Source organism: Bidens hawaiensis, unplaced genomic scaffold (genome assembly GCF_021521415.1).
Source record: "Bidens hawaiensis isolate Kalapana, Puna unplaced genomic scaffold, B.hawaiensis_p1.1 tig00000369_1, whole genome shotgun sequence".
Classification (NCBI taxonomy): Eukaryota; Viridiplantae; Streptophyta; class Magnoliopsida; order Asterales; family Asteraceae; genus Bidens; species Bidens hawaiensis.
The window spans coordinates 4,221,426-4,232,116 of record NW_027491028.1 but is presented as its reverse complement, the minus strand read 5'-3'; the positions used below and the strand labels follow the sequence as shown (position 1 = coordinate 4,232,116).

The 10,691-nt window shown below is 42.0% G+C and overlaps 1 long non-coding RNA gene across 3 annotated transcripts; it reads left to right on the top strand.

The window, feature by feature from the left end:
- Nucleotides 1-7,476: 7,476 nt before the first annotated feature.
- On the top strand, nucleotides 7,477-8,103 carry LOC143623819 (uncharacterized). 3 transcript variants are annotated; one of them, XR_013151972.1, is made up of 3 exons: nucleotides 7,477-7,547; nucleotides 7,654-7,706; nucleotides 7,818-8,103. It is a non-coding gene; the product is annotated as an uncharacterized LOC143623819 (long non-coding RNA). The 3 variants fall into 3 exon arrangements; XR_013151973.1 differs by having other exon boundaries at nucleotides 7,649-7,706; nucleotides 7,803-8,103; XR_013151974.1 differs by having other exon boundaries at nucleotides 7,483-7,579; nucleotides 7,803-8,103.
- Nucleotides 8,104-10,691: the final 2,588 nt, after the last annotated feature.

Below are 10,691 nucleotides of genomic sequence, written 5' to 3'. Positions count from 1 at the left end.
GGTGGGTTCGGAAATCGAAGCCTACACTACCCGTTCTCACGAGTTAGCAGTGATGTGTCCACGGATGGTAGATCCGCCGAGTAAGAGGATTGAAATGTACATTGATGGGTTAGCACCGCAGATTCAGGGCATGGTGACGTCTTCCAGACCAGCCACGATACAACAAGCGATCCGGTTAGCTCACAAACTGACGGATCAAGCAGTGGTCCAAGGTGCGTTACCACCTAGGGGTTCAACCACTAAGGCCCGTGACAACCCGAGTAATGACAACAACAGCAACAGCAACCCGAGCAGCGGAAAGAGGAAGTTTGACAACACCAGATCCTCATCCTCGAACCTCCCACCGCAACAACACTACCGTAAGCCCGAATTCACTCGGAGCTTTAACAATCAAAGTCACAACAACAATAACAACGGTAGCGGGCAGGGTTCGAGCGGATATGCTGGGAGATATCCAAAGTGCAATAGGTGCAACTATCATCATGTTGGTCAGTGTGACCGTGTCAAGTGTCAAAGATGCGGAAAGATAGGTCACCAAGCGAAGGAATGTAGAGTTGACCTTGCGGCGAAGGGTGCTCCTAAGCCACCGATGACGACTAAGGGATGTTTTGAATGTGGACAGGAAGGTCATTTCCGGAAGGATTGCCCCAAGCTGAAACAGAATGACAATAATGGGGGTAATGGAAGTGGCAGTAATGGTGGAGGAAATGGCAAAGGAATAGCGTTTGTGATTGGATCGGGTCAAGCCCGCAATGATCCGCATGTGGTGTCTGGTAAGTTCCCTGTAAACGATTGTTTTGCTTCTGTTTTGTTTGACACTGGAGCTGATAGGAGTTTTGTGTCGAAAGCCTTTAGTCAACTCTTAGACTTAACTCCAACTCCGTTAGATGCTAAGATTCATGTTGAATTAGCTGACGGTAAGACTATAGTAACGACTCATGTACTTGCGGGATGTAAGTTAAAACTGTCAGGTCATATTGTTGATATCGACCTTATTCCTTTTACGCTTAGTAGTTTCGATGTCGTTGTCGGCATGGACTGGTTATCCGAGAACCGAGCGGAGATTATATGTCACGACAAGATAGTTCACATTTCTACCCCTTCCGGCGAGATCATTTCGGTCCGAGGCGAGCGAAGCGGCATGACCACCAGCGTCATTACCCTTTTGAAGGCACAGAAGTATCTACGAAAGGGTCATCCGGCAATTTTGGCACAGATTGTTAAGAAACCAGCGGAGGAGAAACGAATTGAAGACATACCGGTTGTGCGAGACTTCCCGGAAGTTTTCCCAGAGGATTTGCCCGGACTCCCTCCTATTCGTCAAGTCGAATTCCAAATCGAGTTGACACCCGGTGCAGCACCCATAGCACGAGCCCCGTATCGGCTCGCACCGGCGGAACTTCAGGAGTTGTCCACTCAGTTGCAAGATTTGTTGGATAAGGGTTTTATCCGACCTAGCTCATCGCCATGGGGAGCCCCTGTATTGTTTGTCCGAAAGAAAGACGGGACTTTCCGAATGTGCATCGACTACCGGGAGTTGAACAAGGTGACGGTCAAGAACCGTTATCCTTTACCCCGAATTGATGATTTGTTTGACCAGCTTCAAGGATCGAGTTACTACTCGAAGATTGATCTACGATCCGGTTACCACCAGCTGAGAGTGCGCGAAGAAGATATCTCAAAGACGGCTTTCAGAACACGGTATGGTCACTACGAGTTTTCGGTTATGCCTTTTGGCCTAACCAACGCGCCAGCCGTATTTATGGATCTCATGAATCGAGTATGCAAGGCGTACCTCGACAAGTTCGTGATTGTTTTCATCGATGATATTCTCGTCTACTCCAAGAACGAGACTGACCACGAAGAGCACTTAAGGGTAATTCTGGAACTATTGAAGAAGGAACAACTGTATGCTAAACTCTCGAAATGTGAATTTTGGCTTCGCGAGGTTCACTTTTTAGGACATGTGATCAACGAGAATGGTATCCATGTCGATCCCGGTAAGGTAGAGGCCATCAAAAACTGGGAAGCACCTAAGACTCCGACTGAGGTGCGACAATTCCTAGGACTGGCCGGCTACTACCGGCGTTTCATCGAGGGATTTTCAAAAAAATTGGTCAACCCCTCACCGCTTTGACCCACAAGGGCACTAAGTACAACTGGGGTGACGCGCAAGAATCCGCTTTTCAACTGTTGAAAGCAAGCTTTGTAGCGCCCCTATTTTAGCTCTCCCCGAGGGAACGGAAAACTTTGAGGTACACTGTGACGCATCTATACAAGGTCTCGGTTGTGTGCTGATGCAACTCGAGAAGGTTATAGCCTACGCCTCTAGACAACTACGGGTTCACGAGAAGAACTACACGACCCACGATTTGGAACTCGGAGTGTAGTGTTTGCTCTTAAGATATGGAGGCATTACTTGTACGGTACCAAGTTTACCATTTACACCGACCACAAGAGTCTCCAACATATCTACGATCAGAAGGAGCTGAACATGCGACAGCGTCGTTGGGTCGAGCTGCTTTAAGATTATGATTGTGCCATCAAGTACCACCCTGGCAAGGCCAATGTGGTGGCCGACGCCCTCAGCAGAAAAGAAACAGATAAACCCAGAAGGGTGAGAGCATTGCAACTCACGATTCATGCCAGCTTACCCGATCAGATTCGCGATGCGCAACTGGAAGCTTTGAAAGGTGATAATTTTCCATCGGAACTCATGCGGGGCATGAGCAAGCAACTTGAAACCAGATCGGACGGGGTCCGATATTTTGAGAACCGGATTTGGGTTCCACGATACGGAGAGTTGAGAACTCTAGTGATGGACGAAGCTCACAAGTCCCGATATTCTATCCACCCTGGCTCAGATAAAATGTATCATGATTTAAAGGAACTTTACTGGTGGCCGAACATGAAAGCCGACATTGCCACCTACGTGAGCAAATGCTTGACTTGTGCCAGAGTCAAGATAGAATACCAGAAACCATCTGGTCTACTGCAACAACCGGAACTCCCAATGTGGAAATGGGAGCACATCTCAATGGACTTTATTACGGGTTTGCCTAAGACACCGACGGGATGCGATACCATCTGGGTGATCGTTGACCGGTTGACTAAATCGGCACACTTCCTAGCAATTAAGGAAACAGACAAAATGGAAAGACTGACTCGCGTATACATGAAAGAAGTGGTGCCTAGACACGGAGTGCCTGTCTCGATCATTTCCGATCGAGATTCTCGTTTCACCTCGCACTTTTGGAAGTCGCTGCAAAGCGCACTGGGCACCCGTCTCGATATGAGTATAGCATACCATCCTCAGACGGATGGGCAAAGTGAACGGACTATTCAGACCCTGGAGGACATGTTGCGTGCATGCGTGTTGGATTTCGGAAAAAGTTGGGAACCCCACTTACCTTTGGTAGAGTTTTCGTATAATAACAGCTACCACGCAAGTATTAACGCAGCACCGTTTGAAGCACTAGACGGACGGAAGTGTCGATCACCGCTCTGCTGGGCAGAGGTGGGTGACAGCCAAATCACTGGTCCAGAACTGGTACTCGAAACTTCGGAAAAGATTGTTCAAATCCGAAACCGCATGGCAGCAGCACGTGATCGCCAAATGAGTTACGCTGACAAGCGCCGAAAACCTCTCGAATTTCAAGTAAACGATCGAGTGTTACTCAAAGTCTCACCTTGGAAAGGTGTGGTTCGCTTTGGAAAGCGAAACAAACTCAACCCACGATATGTTGGTCCTTATCGGATAACGGAACGCGTTCGTCCAGTGGCGTACCGACTGGACTTACCAGCAGAACTCAGTAGTGTACATAATGTTTTTCACATGCCTATCCGATGAAACTCAAGTAGTCCCTTTAGAGGAACTACAAGTTGATGAACAGTTACGCTTCGTTGAAGAACCAGTTGAGGTTTTGGATTGGGAAACCAAAACGCTCAAGCACAGCAAAATTTCAATTGTTAAAGTTCATTGGAACTCGAGACGTGGACCGGAGTTCACGTGGGAACGCGAGAATCAAATGATGAAAAAGTATCCTCACCTTTTTGAAGGGCTGACCAAACATAGAAAACCGCGAAACCCGGCAAACCGTCAGAAATCACCGGAGGTATGAATTAAATTTCGGGACGAAATTTCTTTCTACTAGGGGATGATATGACAAACTGAAAATTTTTCTTACTTTTTCAGACACTCATCACGACTTGACTCAAATTTTCGGGACGAAAATTCTTTAACATGGGAATGATGTGACAATCGTCAATTTCAGGTTAACTCCGTTAATGCAACTCCGTCAATTCAAACTTTAGATTATTGAATCTAAACACAAACCTCATTACATTTAAACTAGGGTTTAAATGACGCTTAACACTTACTACATGTGTAGTAGTCTTTCGGGATTTGCACCGAAACGCAAACGATTGATGAATAAACGAAAAACACTAAAACACTAATTATGTGATAATTATGTGTTAGGATTATGTGTTATGTGATAATATTATTGTCATGTTAATTTAATGTGCAAGTTATGATAGAATGTTCTAGAAAAAGTAATACTTAATGTTAACTTAATGTGCAAGTTATGATAGAATGTTCTAGAAAAAGTAATACTTAGGAGTTGAGGGGCCAAAGTGTAACATATTCCTTTATAAATACATGGTAAACCTAAACCCTAACCTCCTACCTATTCCCCTACTAAAATCGGCAGCCATCCCCTCCCTTTATTTCCTTGAGATCGATTAATATACACACACACACAATCAAGATCTTTCAAGTTTGATTGAAGATTAAGGTGCTAGGAAGGTATACACAACTATTCTATGTATCCTCTATGTTTAATTGTTAGTTTTATTGGGTTAATTGTAAACCTTTATGGCTGATTTATTGGTATTATGTTATTCATGTGATTCTTGATTTAATTGATGATGATTGATAACTAGATTTGATATTGTTGCATGATTATTGTTGTCTTTGAGTTTGATATCAAGTAAAACCCTAACTATGTATGTATGGTATGATTGATAGGAGTTATGATGTCTAGAATGTTCTATGAATGATTTGTGATCTATAGATAGTTAAATTGTTGAGTTTGGATGAAAACAGTTTCTGGACAGATTGTGTTGTTGATGATGGAATGACTGTAACGGGATGTAAAATTGGTAAATGAATGAGATAATTGATACTACAGTAAACTAGGTTGAGTCTAGTTTCTAAAGAATATAAATTTGTAATTTTTGGACGTGTGAAAGTTAACTTTTATGATTTTACAAAAACGTGGTGCAAAGCTGAGTTGTTAGACCTGCTGTTAGGTTGTTTTGTAAATGTTATATCTCATGATCTACGAGGCCAATTGGGTTGGTTCCACTTCTGGAAGTTGACTTATTGAGTTAGGAACCTAACCCAAGTGGTCCTGCATTTATTGGATTTTTCGTTTAACGGGAATTGCAAATAACATTCTGTTGCGCATGAATCTGACTGATATGAGTTTGCTGTAATGTTTTGGTCATTATAAGAAAAATATGTGGAATAAAAATAAGATAAAATATGTTCTGGAAACCTAAGATATGTATGCTTCTGTGGTGATTTTTGGTGAATTAATTGAGACGTTATGATCGGTGAAATAGTACAATCTTTCAAGTAGAAATTCTGTCATAATGAAACTAACTGCTGAGTTGTGTAAAAATGCATGAAATATGATAGTTTTTGTATATTTGTTATGTTTTGACCAAAATACCCTTGCGGGGAATAGTTGCTAATTGATTGCCATGAATTGACCAAATTGCCCTTATGGGGAATAATGGTTAGTTAGTCTTTGTTTGTTGACCAAAATGCCCCTACGGGAATAATTGCTAATAAGTATGTTATTAATACGTGACACGAAAGTAATTGCTCACTCATGTATCGTATCACAATTTTACTTGTTTAAGTCACACACGATTCACAAACGAAACACGAAACATGTTACGTGCATAGGTATTATGTGCCGAGTCTAGAGACTCGTTAAACATTCCGATACTTAGAAAATCTCTTTGTTATTTTAGAACGCTAGAGAGTTTTCTACGACGCGCATCACTCGGTGATCTAGATCGGATATTCTTCGCAAACAGTGAGTTCACTTACCCCACTCTTAAACTGTTTTCAAACGTTTTTCACTTGGGGGAGATAACATACTCCGATAAACATATTTTCTGAGATAAACGCATATGAAAGATTTTGTTATAAATTATATATCACTTGTAAAGGCTAAGTGGCATACGTAACATTTGAAGTCCCACACATCGGACCGGTTAATATTTGGAATAGCGAGTCACTTTTGGGTAGTACTACTGGGTTTGACAAACCCCACCCGACGCTAAGCTCAACTGGAGGTTGAGTGGGTGTAAATTTTTGGCTAACACTTACCATGGTCTGGAGGACCTGGTGACGGGCACTTGATAAACAGTCAGCTTCGGTCGCGAACCACTTAGCGATACTTGTTGTATAGATTAGCTACCTATCGATATATAATTTGACATAACACTATCTGGTAATGCAAAACACTTAAACGCTGTAACGTGGTTACACACTTAAACGCTGTAACGTGGTTACACACTTAAACGCTGTAACGTGGTTACACACTCAAACGCTGTAACATGGTTACACACTCAAACGTCGTAACGGGGTTACGCAACACTTAAACGTCGTAACGGGGTTACGCAACACTTAAACGTCGTAACGGGGTTACGCAACACTGAAACGCCGTAACGAGGTTACGCAAAACGCTTAAACGCCGTAACGTGGTTACGCAAAACGCTTAAACGCCGTAACGTGGTTACGCAAGACACTTAACGTAAAACGCTGAACGCAAACGCTAAACGATTTATTTTTATATAACTTGTGAACTCACCAACCTCGTGTTGACCCTTTTAGTATGTTATTCTCAGGTAGCCGAGGCGGGCGCACGGTCTAGGAACATGCATTGTTTGAATCATCTTTATTTATATGGTTTACGCTTCCGCACTTACTTTCATTTAAACGTTTTTCTTTGGTTTGGTTATAACTAATGATTCCGATCCTGCCAGTTCACACCCTCTGACGGTAAAACTCCGTTAGTGGATTTTGAGGGTGTGACAATATGCAATAAAACACTATTGTATATATAAAATACACATCATTGGATGTATGCACTACATCGATAGTCTTTTTCTAGGAATAATATCAATTTGTTAGAAGGAGAAAACAAAAAGAAATCAAAAAATATTTTTTTTGTTAAAAGTTAAAAATAATTATTTATTAGTTCTATAGTTCTCTCTAGATCTCATCCCTAAACCCTAAACTATATATATATATAGGTATTGGATCATTTCAGAAGTTTTTTTACAGCGAGAAGTTTTTCTGGTACTCGGTCACTTATCACAGGTCGTTATGTTGTGGGGGGGGGGGGGGGGGGGTTCCGGCAGTTTATGGCGGCTGCGGAGAGAGCCTGTAACTTGGAGGCTTCGGATAAATCGTTATGTTGCGGGATCTTCTATGGCGATGGCGCAACTCTTTACTATGGTTTACGGTACCTTCAATTTCCAATTTCATGTGTCGGAAGTAAACCCTATATATATATTATGATTTTTTTTTATAACCTTGATAACAATTACCTTTTCTTTTGCAAAGGCCAGGAGCAAAGGCTCGAATCTGCATGAAGAGGTTGTTCTTTGGAACAATCGAGAAGGTACATACCATATTTCAATCGAAGTATATTTGATTTTGGTAATTGTTGTGTTTATCTTTAAATTAAGATTTAATTGATTTGGTTGTTGAGTTATAGCGTTATTATTGTTAGGTGAAAATTTTCACTCCAAAAAAGGATTGCCATCGGACTATGGACTATTGTAGCCTACCAAACCGTTCCAGGTATGTTCGATCATATGTATTTGACTATTGCATATCACAACTTTCCGACTGTCTATGGTGGCGGTGGACTGTGATTATAACTCGATAGCTCTTAACAAATGCACTGTTCAATTTTGTGATGCTTAATGCTATTGTATGCTGTGCATTTTCAATGTCAATTGTTGCTATTCGAGGTCATGGTGATTCAAGTAAAGGCAACCTCTATTGTCGGTGATCTAAGCCTCTTCAAGTCGATCAATTGTTTTTATATTTTTGTGGTAACAATGAAGATTCAATTGTTGAAAAAAATAGAACAACCCCTTATCTTATCACTATACCAGTCAACTCCTCTTATACAACCATACATCATTTCACATACATACATATATCATGCATACATTATTCATAACGTTACAACCCGACAATACGTACAATATCCGAAGATCGTTCACGTATTGACGAGCAAACATTTATATCTTTCACACAATCACATTATGCATATACTTGTCACTTAGGATAAATGTATTAACAAACACGTCTAGTATGCACACAGCTCCGAAAACTAACAAGGAATGAGGCTAGAAAATCACCTGGATCCTGTTTCTTTCTCCGTTTATCGTAATTCCCTTATTTAATTGTGCCCTGCTAACTGTATATAGGGTACACGTATTAATATTGGTTCTATGTCTAGAGTAATTTATGATCATTGTATTACATGATACTTAGATTATTTATATAAATCATAGTGTATACGGCTTTTAATTATTTAATATTCCATTTCTTTCTTTAATATTTTATTATTAATAAAGGACTTTTAGATTATCTTAATATTATCTTTCCATTTCTAAATCCCTAATCATGCTTTAGCATTTCTTTTCTTTTTCTTGAACTCGGATCTTATTGTAAACGAGTTAGGATGGTCTCGGGGTTGATTAAGAAGTTTGAGCTAGGCCCAAGTGATTGAGTGTAAGAAGTAATGAGGCTCGGGTAGCATTTGGGCTTGGCTAAGCTTTGGGCCGGGTATTGATAAAACAGGGCCCAACCCCTCCTTAACTATACCATTCGGTCCAAATCTTTAAACCCAAGTAATTGAGCATGGTTAGGATTTGGGCCGGGTTTGATATTAATAATTAAGGATACAAGGCCCAACCTACTCATTCTAATCCATCTGCTCGTTCTTCTTCTTCTTTATTTCATTCATTTTCTTTTTGTTCCTCTACAATCGATCTAAGGAAAATCGGGCTTCTGCTAGATGAAATCAATGCTCATTCAAATCAGATCTCTATTGTAATCGAGGTTAAGGTGCTCGATTACAGGTTGTAATCGATTGTCCATTGTAATCGAGGCATGAGTCCGTACATAATGTAATCGAGCTACTGTGCGAGTTGCAGTGAATGTAATCGAACCTTGATTGTAATCGATTGTGATGTATGCGAGTTCAGTTTGTAAGTGTTTCAGCTTTGTATGCGATTTTAATGTAATCGAGTTTATTTGTAATCGAATTTCAATGTAATCGACCTGTGGTTATTGTAATCGAGTTCGTGGGACTCGATTATAATGTAATCGATTTGTCAGTGTAATCGAGTTGCTTTGTAATTGAAGAGGTAGTTCCCAGCAGAGCCCAGTTGAACCTGCAAGACTCACCTTGAAGAGGGACGTCTGCGCAAGGACCAACTGCTTCCGCAGGACCCACCATGCTCAGAGATAAAGACCTTACGCGCAGTACGCCAGCTGTTCCCGCAGGGAAAGCCTCCCAATGGTGAAGTACCCCGCCTGTTCCCGCAGCTGCGGGTACAAGCCATCAGGGAAGGCTACCCGCACTAATAGCAAGGCTACACGCACAGGGCACTATTGATACTTCAGTAATGTCACCTGAAGGAATGAGCAAGGCGGGAGTGAGCCAGTCCGTATGCTTCTGGAAGATCTTTGGTACTATACCTGCCAAGGTATGGACAAAATAGACAAGATCTGACCAAAGCAGCCCATGAACCAATCACAGGGTGACAGCTCACCGACAACAGTACGAGGAGGAGCACCCTCTAGTACTGTTTGTCACTATTAGCCGCTGCCTACTCACCAACCCTCACTGTGGGACGTGCGTAGCCTACAGTTGGTGGAACAGTGCATAACCGGCAGTAAAGGAACAGTATACAGCCGTCCTTGTCACTATCAGCCGCAACATATCCACCAACCAGCATGGCTCGTGCGTAGCCCACTGTTGGTAGAACAGGAATACTATTCAGCCGGCTGTACCTTCTTGGAAACCTACATTCGGCTATAAATACTCCAAAACCTTGGAATGGTAAGGACATGATCTGATACCTCATTATCTTATCTTCTCTAGCAATCTCTTAATATACACTTATATTCAGAGCAATCTAGTCTGATTCTCACACCGGAGGGTGGTCACAAAGAGGAACCCCCCCTTCTCAGTGACGAGCTTACGGTGTCTGTTTTGCAGGTCACCTGTAGAACAACTCTCTTAGCTGGACCTCATCCTCGTGGGAAACATCTATTTAACCCCCAGATTATCCGTAATCTGCCCGGGGTCGATTGGTGTTTCTTCATTGGCGCCATCCGTGCATAAAAGCTAGAACTAATTCTTAGTTTTTTTTCAAAATTTCTAAAGAAATGGTTAACGTTACTCCGGTCCCAAAGCCAGTAAGTGACCAAGAAACCCCGGTAACCACAACCCCAGCAACTGGGGGGAACACCGGCGGTTATACAAATCTTACGAACACTACCCCGGTTACCCAAGCCGGGACAAGTGCAGTAAACAATATTTTACTAGGGTTCATTGATGCCCAGTTGGAGAAACGGACGA